A 15,104-nucleotide genomic window follows, 5' to 3' on the forward strand; every position below is an offset into this window, starting at 1 on the left:
TTGGATTATATTGATTTGGGACGTGACTACCGGAGAAGAGCACCGTTGATTTCCACTATCGTTTGGGATTTAACCTCGTGAGGATTACCACTCGGGCCTGCCTCGTGGACGGGGCTGGCTGGCTGTCGTCAATGCTGTCTAGCATCTTGGATTACAACTATTGCTTTGTCTGCTGATCAAGGGAGTACAAGCACCGACTCCTGTACCTGGAGTCTCTTTATTCCTCGTTGACTCAGACGGAGTACCCGAACATTCCTCTACCCTCCAGGCCTTACACCCCGGAGGGAACCCATTGTCTCCAGTTGGTACCGGTGTTGCCCTATATAATTGCTACTATACAACAGGTGGCGTCAGCTTAGACCCATCGTAGGATTCCTGCTATTGTAGTGACTTATGCTCTTGACTGACTTTACGTATATTCTTCGCCATACAAGCGCGACCCTAATTCTCATTCTGTAACCGAACGTATAATAATAATAAATTACCCTCCAATAGTATTTCTGTGTCAATGCCGTGTTCTTGTGGGTGTTCACCATCTATATTTGATGTACTGTTTGGCCAGTAATTAAAGTACATAACTAGCAGTGGTTTAATCTATCACAATCTTTAATACAGTCAGGGTTTTGTAACCCCTCAGTTACAATTGGTCCTTCGAGCCAGATGGTATCAGTGTAATATTTAATATAATATTAATATTAACCATGGCCAGCGGTGAACACTCCCCAAGCGGCTCTCCTAAGCTAGAACGCCCGCAGCGCAAACGTCAGCCACCTCCATATCTGGAGGAATTCGCTTTCGTTCTACCCCCTAGCTTATCTAAACAGACGTTAAATACGGATAAAGCGGATAGTCTAAGCATGTCCAATCCTATCGACTTGGCGACCCTGCCAGTAGAGACCCCAGTGGGTTCAAACTAAACTGACTCAGCTCACGGGAGGGACCAGGTGGGACATGACATGACTATACCTCCAGACAGCGTCACCGGGATAGACCCCGGAGCGCTCCAGGATAAAGAAAGCGCTCCAGGGATAGAACCCGACACACAACCGAGAACCGCGCCCAGGAGATAGACCTCGGAGCGCGCCAGGAGAACAGATCTCCAACAAGCCCTGTCAGCACCCGATCACCTCCGTCAGTGTCATCCCCCAGCGAGGCGGACCAGATACTGGCGCAAGCCTTGATCGCCACACTGACAGCCTCCACCGAACGCGACCGGCTTCAAGCAAAGACGCTTAGTGAGCACGAACACTCCGCCACAGAAAGAGAGCGCCTCCACGCGCAACTCCAAGCGCAAGCCCTTAGTGAGCGCGAACACTCTGCCGTGGAACGAGAGCGCCTCCGGGCGCAACAATTAAGTGAGCGCGAACACTCTGCCATGGAACGAGAGCGCCTCCAGGCTCAACAGATGAGCGAGCGCGAACAACGAGAGCGCCTCCAGGCGCAACAAGTAAGCGGCGTTGGGTGCATGATGTGCATGCGCTGTGATCACACCAGGCAGCCAACGCCGGAAATAATGCAGTGTTGAGCAGTTTATAAAAAATATTTAAAATGTTTATTAGCAACGCCGAGCTTTCAAACCATCCCGTATCTCTGTCCGAAACCCTTGTGCAACTGTGAGTACCTTTGAAATGTCTCTGTGATACTTGTATAACGAACGGTTCGGCCAGAACCAGTCCTTCATGGTAAATCTAGGTTGGTTTCCTATTAAGGAGCAAGTGACTGGATTCACTCGGTGCATCACAGTCACAAAAGGGGCTATGAGCTTGGCAAGCCAGAGTAAAACACAGTTTTCAATCAATCAATAACAACATTAACGAGACTCTCATTGTGTCTATTCTGCTAACGCTAACGTTACCCCTCATTGTGTCTATTCTACAACGCGTTAACGTCAGCTAGGCTGTCTATATATGCTAACGTTAACGTTAGCATTAGGCTAACAACAACGCTGTAACGTTACCAGTCGCGTCTATTTGCTAACGTTAGCATTAGGTAATAACCGGTTTAAAATGGATGGTGATTACCTCACGTTGTGTCTATTCTACTAGCATTAACGTTACTCATACAAACAATCAATAGCGAGTTATATTGAACCCGCTATGTACGATAGCCATGCTAAAACGCTAGCACATTAGAACATTCCTTCCACCGTTGTGGAGCTTAAGCCTTAACAAGTCAGCGATCTTTTTGCGAGACTAAACTCTCCGCTCGGTGGCAAATTGTGTTGATGTTGGTTTTGTTTAATCAATAAATGAGGCAGAATACACAGTGACTGTATCGTTTGTTTATTGAACTTGTGCCTGCTGCAACCATAATGAAATCCTATGCGAGACATTAAAGATGGCGGCGCCGGCTTTCTGTTTTCGTTCAGACCAGTTCAGACTCTCCAACTAGTGACGCGTCTCTCTTCTGACCAATCAGTGGTCTGCAGTGTTTCACGTGACTTTTATAGAACCAGTTCTACCCGCTTGGCTCGCGCTTGGAACCAGACTCGAGCAGGGACTAAAAAAGTACCGAAAAAGTACCTGGTACCAGCCTGGTACCAGGTACTTTGGTAATGGAAAACCGAAAATACCGAGTAGAGTAGAGTAGAGTAGAGTAGGTACCATGCAGTGGAAAAGCGCCATTAGTGAGCGCGAACACTCTGCAACCGAACGAGAACGCTTCCAGGCGCAACAAAGGAGTGAGGACGACCGCATAAGACTGGAGGAGAGGCGCCTTCAGACGGAAGAGAACATCGAACGAGACCGCGCCAATGCACAGCGCGACGCCGCCAATGCCCAGCACGAAGCAGAGCGCGACCGGCTGCAGGCGCAGATGATAGAACAATTGATTGCCAGGGCGACACCCCCTCTCTCCGCACGGAGCTCCCGGAGATCATCACGACAAGGGTCTAGGGCACCTTCCCCTACCCGACAAAGCGACCCGGGACCCGGCCAACAGGAGGAACCTGTCTACGTCTCCGACCCCCTTCCCCGACCGGTCCATACGAGACCCAGCCAACGGGAAGAACCGGCCTACGTCGCCGAGAGACTGACTAGAAGACTCCAGGACCTAGAAGAGGAAGAGGAAGAGGAGGAATGTCAAGCCCACCAGCAGCAACGTACTCTGGACCAGGAGGTCCAGTACAGCCCCGACTTCAGCCCCGAGTCACTGCACTACAAACCCCCGACTCAACTCACGGGTGAGTTTGACGTACAGTCAGCACCGAGGAACAGCACCTGGGGACCCGGCCTCTGGTACCCACCAAGTACTAACCCACGACCACACGTACGGGGAGACTCGCCCAGGAGGCCTCTTCCCCTACGCTCACCAATGTGCCAGCCATCCATGGCATCGTACCTTGGCACACCGACGTTCCCAGACTTTACGCGCGAGGACAGAGCACAGTACACGGAATTACGCATGTGTTTGGAGACTATGATGTCCGACGTCCCCGACGAGTCGTACAAATATGCCATCCTCCTCAAGCATCTCAAGGTGCCCAGAGCGCATAACATAGCGCTGGCATATTCCAACTCAAGCACCCCATACTCCGCGGCTCTAGTGGCCCTCGACCAGCGTTATGGACGCATATGGGATTACGTGATCCAAGAAATACGGGATATCGACCGCCTCCCCCCAGCCAAAGACAATAGAGCACTGGATGACCTCTCTATCAAGGTACAATCACTAGTAGGGATGCTGGGGTCCCAAAAGGAGAAGGGGAGATATGAACTGTATGCAAATTCTAATGTGGAGCGAATACTGGAGAAGCTCCCTCCAGCCCGCCAAGAGCGTTTTCGGCAGCAGAGAGACCACCGTGATCCCGACGGCCCCGAGCCATCCCTCCTAGACCTGGCCGCTTTCCTCGCAAGGGAAGTTAGCAGCCTACGACTGGACACATTCGTGTGGAGTGGATCTAGCCCAAGAGATGGACCTCGGAGGTCCAACGATAACCGCCGGTCAGTGACCGTTATGCACCAGGCCGAGTCAGTGCCGCAGCACAAGAACCACAGCACCCCTACGACCAAGGGGAAATGGAAGATTGTATGCCAGTACTGTGAAAAGGAACATTGGCTGTCTCAATGTGACACTTTCAAGAAGCTGACCGCTGACGAGGTGAGTCAGTGGATCAAAGCCAACCGCCGCTGCTTCCGCTGCGCGCGCAGCCATATGGCAGCTGAGTGCCGTTTAAAGAAGAAATGCAGCAAGTGCGACGGCGCCCACTTGGAGGTCCTACACGACAGCAACAAGAAGAAACCCGTACCCCCAAGCAGCTCGAGAGTGAACGTCATGTACATAGACCCTGCGAAGAGCGGGAGCTCCCGAGTGCTCTTGAAGGTGGTCCGAGTGATATTAAGCTATGAGGACAAGGTCATGGACACTTACGCCGTCCTAGACGATGGGTCAGAAAAGACTCTCCTCCTCGCATCCGCCGCAGCCCGGCTGGGTCTGCGGGGGAGCGAAGAAACAATGACAATCCGTACCATTAGAAGAGACCTGAAGACCATAAAGGGTGAAAATGTCTCCTTCACGATAGCAGCGGTCGGGCAGCCCGAAAAGCAGTATAGCATTACTAACGCCTTCACCAGCCACGACATAGGCCTGTCACAGTACACCTACCCCATCCCAAAGCTGATGGAAAAATACGTGCACCTACGTCAACTACCTATACCGCTCATCGACGACGCCACCCCGACCCTGCTCATAGGATCCGACCACGCACACCTCATCGTCCCAACGGACCGGGTCCACATCGGGCCCAGAGGCTGTCCAGCAGCGGTCGAGACCCGCCTGGGTTGGACACTACAAGGCCCCCTCTCCGGGTCTTCCAACCGACCGACAGCCACTCACTGCCTCCACTCAAGGATAAACGAAGAAGACACCACCCTCTTACAGCACGTCGAGAGGCTATGGACATTAGACGCGATGCCCTTTAAGAATGAAAAGAAACTCGTTCGCTCAAAGGAAGACACTTTTGCCATAACCCTCCTCGAGCAGAGGACAAAGAGAGTCGAGGTCAATGGAGTGATGAGATACGCAACTCCACTCTTGAGGCGAGAGGGTATGCCCACCCTCCACGCCTCAAAAGAAGCGACAGAGCGATATCTACTGAACACCGAGCGGCGTCTAGCCAAAGACCCCACTCAAGCCATTGTGTACTGCGCTGAGATCGACAAGCTGATCACAGCGGGACACATAAAGAAAATTGACATTCAAGAGGCCGACCAGACGATCGAATCATGGTACGTGCCCCACCACAAGGTCCACCACAACGGCAAGGATCGCATTGTATTCAACTGCAGCTACCAGATCGGACTACAGAATCTGAATAAAGAACTCTTGCCCGGCCCAACACTCTGCCCCTCTCTACTCGGCGTGCTACTACGTTTCCGCCAAGACAAGGTGGCCATCAGCGGCGACATCAAAGGGATGTTCCTGCAGGTGTGACTAGTAGAGGAGGACAAGCCCTTGCTGCGGTTCCTATGGAGAGAGAGGATCAAAGATGAGCAACCATCCATCTACCAATGGGAGGTCCTCCCCTTCGGAACCACATGCAGCCCATGCTGTGCTACGTTCGCACTGCAAAAACATGTGACAGAAGACCCTGAAGCTGACGAGGAGGTCAGACAAAGTGTAGAGAGGAGTTTCTACGTGGACAACTGTCTGCAATGCGTCTCGACGCCAGAAGAAGCCGAAGCCCTCCTACTCAAGCTCCGCGCCTCACTGATCAAAGGCGGCTTTGATCTCCGGCAGTGGGCCAGCAGTGACCCTCAAGTACTTCGCAGCCTCTCCCCAGAGACAAAGGCAGCAAGCAGCGAGACCTGGATGGCGACCATCCCAGGTGAAGCACAGGAAATGACATTGGGCCTGGTCTGGCGCTTCAAAACAGACTCGCTCCATTACAAATACACACCCCTGACCACGGAGCAGGGAAGGTCGACCTCTCTACCGACCACCAGACGGAGCGTATACAGATCACTCGCAAGGCAATACGACCCGCTGGGGTGTATCCTACCTTACACCACCCGGGCGAAAATGATTGTACGAGAGCTGTGGGACAAGGAACAGGGCTGGGACGACCCCATACCCGACCACCTCGCTTCCACCTGGAGAGAGTGGGAGAGAGAACTCAACTCGCTCCAAAATGTGAACATACGCCGAAGCTACTTCCCACCCACAGTGCGGCTGGAGATGTGCCAGATGGACCTGCACATCTTCAGCGACGCCTCAGAAGTGGCCTACGGCTCGGTGGCTTACTTGCGGGCCCGAGAGGAGGGAGGAGAAATACACACAGCCTTCATCCTGGCTCGCTCAAGGATAGCCCCCCGCAAGCAACAATCGATCCCGCGTCTAGAGCTCTGCGCAGCTCTGGTAGGCGCGCAACTCGCCATGTTAATCCAACGTGAACTCACCATCCCGGTGCAAAGAACAATCTTGTGGTCAGACTCCATGACCGTACTCACATGGATCCAGTCCGATTCTTGTAGATACAAGGTATTCGTGGGAGTCAGAATCACAGAGATCCAAGACCTAGTGGGATCAGCGTGCTGGAGGTACGTGGACACGAAACAGAACCCAGCAGATGTCATCACACGGGGGATGTCCCTAGCTGACCTCACACGTCACAATATCTACAGTGACGGTCCTGAGTTCCTCAAGCTCCCGGAAGAAGAGTGGCCTAACCCCACCCCTCGGGAGGCTAGTCAAGAGGAGGCAGAGATCAAGAAATCTATGTTCTGTGGGTTGACGCACACCCCAGTCCCCACTGACCCTAACATAGACGACTGCCTCACCTTTGAGAGTGCGCAGCTAAAGACATTCCTGTGGCACCACCCTGAGGTTCCCCCCACTACCGACATTAACGCAGCTAACTACGAAGAGGCAGAACTCCTTCTGCTACAGCGAGCCCAAAGAGACTCGTTCCCCGACGAGCTAGACTGCCTGCAGGGAACAAAGCCAGTCCCGTCAGACAGCAGACTGCTCCACTTGGCCCCCGAGCGCGACACCCATGGCCTCATCAGGGTGGGTGGTCGTCTGAGACGGGCCCCGGACTTAACGGATGACGTCAAGTTTCCTATAGTCCTCAACAGCCGACACAAGGTCACTGAGCTCATCATAAAGAAATACGACGAGGATGTGCACCACGCTGGGGCAGAGAGAGTCTTCGCTGAGATCCGACGTCGCTATTGGATACTGAACGGAAGAGAAGCAGTACGTCGCTTCCAGCGGACTCGACCAGACTGTCGCCAGTGGCGAGCACAGCCCAGTATACCCAGGATGGCCGACCTGCCTCACCGCTACACCCGACCCGTGGCGAGGCTGATAGAATTGCCGAGGCTCCCTGACTCCCTTGATGACGATCATGACCCACTGACTTTGTAGATTGCCCTACTCCCCACAACAGACATTGAGCAGTTGACTGGACTATTAATCTGTCTTCCTTTTAACTAATTAGGTGTGGACTAATTAGGAGGCGGCTGTTGTGAAGGGCCAGATTAAACTGAATATATATATGTATCGTTGGATATACTTTGTATATTATTTATGTATATACACGGAATATCCCTTTACCTGCGTACAGACCAGAGTAATATTCGCTCTCCTATTGGACAGCGCCCCCAGGCGCCAACGCGCAAGCCCCCAACGGCAAGTTCAAAGACAACTGCAGGCATGTCAGAACATGCCCAGAGTCAGCGTAGTAATACGAGACAAGGACTGAGGTTGGGACTAGATATTCACTTAAGTATAAATACGGCGCAGGTGTAAACAGCAGTACCTTACCTAAACCTTACCCACCTTCACCACGAGTCAACGTGCAGTGAAGTGAGCAACCTTGCGTCTAAATAGAGCATTGAGAACCGCGTGCGAATAGAATGTTAAAGTGTCAGAGTTTAATGAAGTAACGTTGAGTTCGACTTAATCTACTGTGAAGTCAATAGTCGATCATTTATTGTATATCGTGCGGTCACAGTTCTTCCGTGTGTAGCATTACCCATCGGTTCGTCGTGTCTTTAGCTAGTGCACTTATCCAGGCTGTGTGGCCTAAATACGTCGCCCACACCCGAGGAGTCCTAGGCAAGAACCGTTAGACATGTACACAGGAGAATCGGCGCCGGCGATTGCAGCTACTAGGACAGAGCGGCTTAGGCTCAGCTTCTTCCCCCAGGCCATCAGAGCCATGAACAATGAACATTGAGTGCTCAGAACATTGAACTGTCCACACACAAGCACACATGAACACACACACGACACGCACACTGTGCACGCTCACACACGAGCAGCCACTTAACACTTTAACATGAGCGGGCACACACTCATGTCGCACACACGCACACTTATGGCCAAAGGAAAGGACACTTTAAATTAGAATAACAGGAACAGTGTATTGCACTACCAAAGCTAACTAGCATGTCACACATGCTCTGTAAATAACTATGTACAGATACCGAGATGTCACTCCATGTTACCTGCTACCTGTTACTGCACAATGTTGTTTCTTCTTTTGATTCTATTATATGTACCACTGTATTGCACATCGTTGCGGGCAAGACCACCCGCATTTCATTGTATACCTGTATGCCGTGACAATTAAAACTCTTGACTTGACTTGACTTGACTATATTGATTTGGGACGTGACTACCGGAGAAGAGCACCGTTGATTTCCACTATCGTTTGGGATTTAACCTCGTGAGGATTACCACTCGGGCCTGCCTCGTGGACGGGGCTGGCTGGCTGTCGTCAATGCTGTCTAGCATCTTGGATTACAACTATTGCTTTGTCTGCTGATATTCCTCGTTGACTCAGACGGAGTACCCGAACATTCCTCTACCCTCCAGGCCTTACACCCCGGAGGGAACCCATTGTCTCCAGTTGGTACCGGTGTTGCCCTATATAATTGCTACTATACAACAGGTGGCGTCAGCTTAGACCCATCGTAGGATTCCTGCTATTTTAGTGACTTATGCTCTTGACTGACTTTACGTATATTCTTCGCCATACAAGCGCGACCCTAATTCTCATTCTGTAACCGAACGTTGCCTAATAATAATAAATTACCCTCCAATAGTATTTCTGTGTCAATGCCGTGTTCTTGTGGGTGTTCACCATCTATATTTGATGCACTGTTTGGCCAGTAATTAAAGTACATAACTAGCAGTGGTTTAATCTATCACAATCTTTAATACAGTCAGGGTTTTGTAACCCCTCAGTTACAGTTTCCTCTACACTTCATTCAGGAGTGGTGGACCAACATAAGAACATTACCACCATAGGTAGACAACATTTTGAACTGATCATATTCATGCTTACAGTCTTCTCCAGAGAGAGACAAGAAGATGTATACCAGTCTCGTATCTGCATTGAGTATAAATCTATCTGGCTTAGCACAATGAATGGAAGCGGACATGACTGTGTATAGCCTTCGGGAGAGGTGTTAGTTGGACAATGCCTAGGCTAACCAGTCATGCCCGCTTCCATTCATTGTGCTAAGCTAGGCTAACATGCAGCCAGATAGCTTTCTACTCGACGCACAGAGAGGAGATTGGTATCCATCTTCTTCTCTCTCTCTGGAGAAGACTGTAAGCTAATTTCACAAAATGTTGGGAGTTTTAAGTGAAAGTATGGGTACCGTCTCAAAATTGTACTCAAGTAAAACACACGAGTAAAAGTCTACTAAAGTTTCTACTTTTAAATGTACTTAGTTAAAAGTAAAAAAAAAAATTCTGACTGTCTATTCTTCTGATAGCAGTGTTTAATCAAAGATCCCCGCCTTCTATAGTCTTGCACAAGGACCAATCCGCAAACCTAATACTACTCAAGTAAAGTACAAATGTACTTTTGACTAATTGCACTTTGTTCTTTACACCCATGTTGGGGGTGTATGGACTATTTTATTTTGTTACATGTTTTGTTAATTATCTCAAGGCCTGTTTTATGGTAATAAATGTTTACTAATGTTCACAGAGAGAGAGAGAGAGAGAGAGAGAGAGAGAGAATACATTATTCTATATGTATATTGGTGTAGGTATATTTACATAATGAGCAATAATGGATATTCAAATGTTTTTTTTTTTTAAGGTAATGTAATTACCACCATAGGTAGACAAATTTGAAACTGATCATTCATGCTTACGGTCATCTCCAGAGAGAGAGGAGGAGATATATACCAGTCTCCTTATGTGCATTTGAGTAATCTATCTGTAGTTTCAAGTTTCAAGTTTCTTTAATAGTTGTCATACAGAAGTACAGAATACTTTCATACAAAATGCTTCTTACTGTTACGCTCCAGAGACTGTGCTAGACAAGATAGTATCAAATAACATAGTATAGCATGTAATTTAGAAGTAGAAAAGTAGAAAATGAGGTCACTGTGTTCAGTATAGACATATGTACAATGTTCGATGCAGAATAGACGTAACTGAGTTACCATATAATATACAATACTATGCAGTGTACTAATGTACAGTACTATATAGTGCAAAGCAGAAATGGGATGAGCTACAATTTAGGTACAATTTACAGTAAGGTGTACGAGTTGTAGTGCAATCCTTCATCAATAAATATAAAGTGTGGGGAGTGGGTGCTACAGTGTGTTTGTTTAAAGTGAGTGTGTGCTATAAAGTGTGTGGGGTGGGTGCTACAGTGTGTTTGTTTAAAGTGAGTGTGTGCGTGTGGATGTGTGTGCTATGTGCGTTTGATGGTTGTTGTTGTGTAGTGTTCATTGTTCGTTTAGCAGCCTGATGGCCTGGGGATAGAAGCTTCTTCTGAGTCTTTCTGTGCTCGCCTTGAGACTCCGGTATCGCTTGCCTGACCGCAGCAGTTCAAAGAGGCAGTTGTTCGGGTGACTGGAGTCTGTAATGATTCTCTTAGCCTTGCCCCTGCAGCGCTTGTTGTAAATGTTCTGGAGGGTGGGGAGCCCCCCTCCAATTGTGCGTTCGGCTGAACGTGTCACTCTTTGTAGTCTGCTTCGGTCTTGTGCAGTGCTATTCCCAAACCAGGAGGTGATGTTGCCAGTCAGGATGCTCTCTATTGTACATGAGTAGAAGTTCTTAAGGATCTTCTGACTGACTTGGAACTTCCTTAGGCGCCTGAGGAAGTAGAGGCGTTGTCGTGCCTTCTTCACAACACTGTCAATGTGTGTGGTCCATGTCAAGTCCTCGGATATGTAGGCTCCGAGGTACTTAAAGCTGTTGACTCTCTCAACCGGTGCCCCGTCGATGCTGAGGGGGCTGTAGTCCTTGACCCCCGACCTCCTGAAGTCCACAATCATCTCCTTTGTTTTGCTGACGTTCAGGGAGAGGCTGTTTTCCTGGCACCATCCCGCCAGGACCTTGACCTCTTCCAGGTAGGCCCTCTCGTCGTTGGCAGAGATCAGGCCCACCACCACTGTGTCGTCAGCAAATTTGATGATTGTATTGCTACTCCGCTGAGCCACACAGTCGTGTGTGTACAGGGAGTAGAGGAGGGGACTCAGAACACAGCCCTGGGGGGCCCCTATGTTGAGGGTGATGGATGAGGAGGTGCAGTTGCCTGCTCTCACCACCTGGGGTCTGCCCGTCAGGAAGTCCAGGACCCACTGGCAGAGGTCATAGTTCAAGCCCAGGTCCCTGAGCTTGGCTATGAGTATGGAGGGGACTATGGTATTGAATGCCGAGCTGTAGTCGATGAATAGCATTCTCACATAGTTCCCCTGCCTCTAGTCCAGGTGTGATGCTGCTGTGTGCAGCACATGGGCTATGGCGTCCTCCGTGGACCTGTTGGGGCGGTATGCAAATTGCAGGGGGTCCATGTTGATGGGGAGGGAGGAGCAGATGTAGCCCTTTACTAGCTTCTCAAAGCACTTCATGGCTATGGAGGTGAGAGCTACAGGGCGGTAGTCGTTGAGGCAAGCAGGCTTGGATTTTTTGGGTACAGGGATAATAGTGGACTTCTTCAGGCAGGTGGGGATGACAGCCTGTTCTAAGGACAGGTTAAATATGTCAGTGAATACCGGGGCTAGTTGGTCGGCACAGACTTTTAGGACGCGGCCGGGGATGCCGTCCGGACCTGCTGCCTTCCTGATATTCACTTTTTTAAAGGTCCGCCTCACCTCATGCTCTGTTACCCTGAACACTGAGTCTCCATCAGCAGCAGACCCCCCCCCCCCCCCCATTGCAGTGGCTTGTGGGCTGGTGTTGTTATTACCAGCATCAAACCTCGCATAGAAGGTATTGAGGTCATTTGCTAAGGAGATGTCACTGTACTATGATTTATTGTGATGTTGATTTGATTAAACCTCATTTTGGGTGTAATGGCCCAGTAAAGTCATTAATGTGATTAATGTGATATTTCTTTGTTAATAAATGTTTAAATATCTATTCAAGTTGTCATTTTTAACTGGAAAAAGTTGCATTGTTACTTTACTTGATATTTGAGCTTCACTGCAGAATGATGTATATTGTGTACGATATGCACATACATTGAGAATATATTTCAGTGAGGTAGGAGACAGCATGTAAACTTCTGAATTTTTCAATGAGGGACATGCCAATACTGAATTGGTAAAGGGAAGGGTCCTTAAATATGTGGCATTGTATTACTAATCAACCATTTCCTACTGTATTTCCGGTAATGTACGGTCATAGGCAGATAGTGGAGTAGGTCTGGCAGAATACTGGGTACACAGTAAATTCCGCTGACTCAAACTGAGTACATTTCACTCAAACTGAGTAAAATTTCTATACTCAGTTTGAGTAAAATGTACTCTGCGGAATTTACTGTGTAGTACCATTGCATTGGCAGTGTCGGCTAGGCTTCGGGCAACCAGACCTGGCCCAGTGTGTTTGGGCCGCATCTGGGCTGCTTTAGGCAATCGGCCAGTCAGTCATTGCCGCCTACTGGGCCGATTCCGCCAATTCCGGACGTTCACCGCTTCCGGCAACCCCGGACCTGGCCCAGTGTACTCGGGCTGGAATCGGCCAGTCAGTCATTGCCGCCTATTTGGCTGACTCTGGCAACCGGACTTGGGCAGATTAATTTCTTCCGGCCTGCCAGATACAGGCCATTAATGGGCCGGAACTTTTTGGCCACCTGGGCTGTTGCTGGCTCTTTGGGTTCGCCACCCTTTGTCACAGTATCTGGCCAGATGTCCTATTTCTCCACAAATCCCAGCATTCAGCCGAAGACGGGAATCCAGTCGGCCCTCCTCTTTGGCCTCCATTCTGTCCTCAGGGCTGCCAGTTCGGCCCCCTCTGGTACTGTTGCTGTACTGGTGCCGGCCCTCCCTGTGTTCCGGGCTGTGCTGGTTCCTGGTTGTTCAGTTGTCCACCAGTCCCCATCTCGGCTTTGGGTTGTGCGGCTTGTACCATAGCCTGTAGGTATTCCACTACCTTGGTTGCCTCGACAGGCTGTTGGTACAAGAGCTTTCGCTGGCTATCCGTTTCTTTTTCCTTGGCCTGTTGCTCCTTTTTCCTATACAGCTCAACTTGATGGCTCACGTTTTCCATGTACTGGTTTAAGGGAAGACTTCCCAGACATACCACCTCATTCAGTTTTTGTCTCACCTCACTGGAGAGGCCCCGCTGAATCTTTTCTCTGAGCATCGCCTCCCCCATCAGATTGGCTTCTGGGTCTTGGCCAGTCATGTCTCTCCAGGTGGCGTAGGCCTTCGCCACATACTCCCTGGGGTGGGTATCAGGCCCCAAGGTACCAATGTGAATCTTGTCTGGGTGCATCATGGTTGGATAGGTTTCCCGCATGGCTTGCCACAGTACTCCCCTGTGGGTGGCGAATAGGTCCTGGTCATGTGCTCCTGAAACTACGTACCTCATCATACCAGCCTTGTGTAGTAGTTCTTCCATGGCCGAGACTCCTACTTTGTGAGAGAACAACCGCTTGACATCGTCGATAGCCAGCTGTTGGCCTACCATCAGTTCCTCCAGTTTGGCAATCCACGGAAATGCCCCATTCTGGAGGGATGGCAACTTCTCCGATATTTGGGTCATATCTGAAACATTCCAGGGCTTATATTCCAACCCCTGTTGTTTTATTATTACTGGGGCTATGGTGACCGTTTGCTCTCTTGTAGCTGATCTTGTCACTCTTCTCGTTTCGGTCTTTTCCAACTCTTTGATGTCTCTCATTATTTTGTCACTTTCTTCTTCCAAAGCTTCTCGTATGGTTTCGGCCTGTCTCCAGGTGTTGGTGACCGCTTTGTAGCCTCACGGAGGCTCCCCTCAGTTCCTCCTCTTGCTCTCGCTCCTTGTCCTTTTTCTCGAACTGGTCCATTGTAGCGCCCACCTCTGAGTCTTCCTCTAGTTCAGACCTGGGCATTGTACGGCCCGCGGGATGATTCTGACCGGCCCGCGAAAGATTACATGATAAAAATTATTATTATTTTTTTAACTTTTTTCTTTTCATGTCAACGTTCACACGCACAATATACGCTTAGGAGACATGCTCAGAAGATGTTGGTTCTCTTTGGATCCACCTACATATGTGAACAGACATTCTCAGTCATGACGTTTACCAAGTCCAGGTACAGATCCTCTCTCACTGATAAACATCTGGCAGCTGTGCTTAGCATCTCCACCTCAGACATGCAACCTGACTTTGATGGACTTGTTAAAGCTCAACAGAGACTGGATTTCTCACACTGAACGGAAAAAAAGAACTGAAGAACACTAAAATGTGGAAATATAACAAGTGAAATGGGACACTTGATATTTTTTTTCTTTTTTTTTCACAGTTCTGAAAACATTAAATGTTTAATATAGGCATGTAAAGTAAAAAAGGCTACAAAACTGGGACACTTTTCTTTACACAGTTCAGTGACATGTCTTGTTTATTTTTGCTATAAGATGATGTGATGTATTTAGAAAGCTAAGAAAATCCTTGTTTCAATAGTATATGAAACTCAAAATGCCCTTTGTTATTAATGTTTCACATTTTGTTTATCATTTTGGAAATAAATTCTATTTGAATAAATGATATTTTTGAAAGCTAACCTCACCTTTTAATTGCCAAATAATAACATACACTCTTACCAGGGGTCAAAACAATGGCATTTACTGCTTTTTATATAGAAATAAAATGTATATTATGCATAATTGAGTTTGGAATTTTGGCCCGGCCCCCCAACATA

Source organism: Notolepis coatsorum (genome assembly GCF_963971535.1).
Source record: "Notolepis coatsorum genome assembly, chromosome: 3".
Taxonomy (NCBI): Eukaryota; Metazoa; Chordata; class Actinopteri; order Aulopiformes; family Paralepididae; genus Notolepis; species Notolepis coatsorum.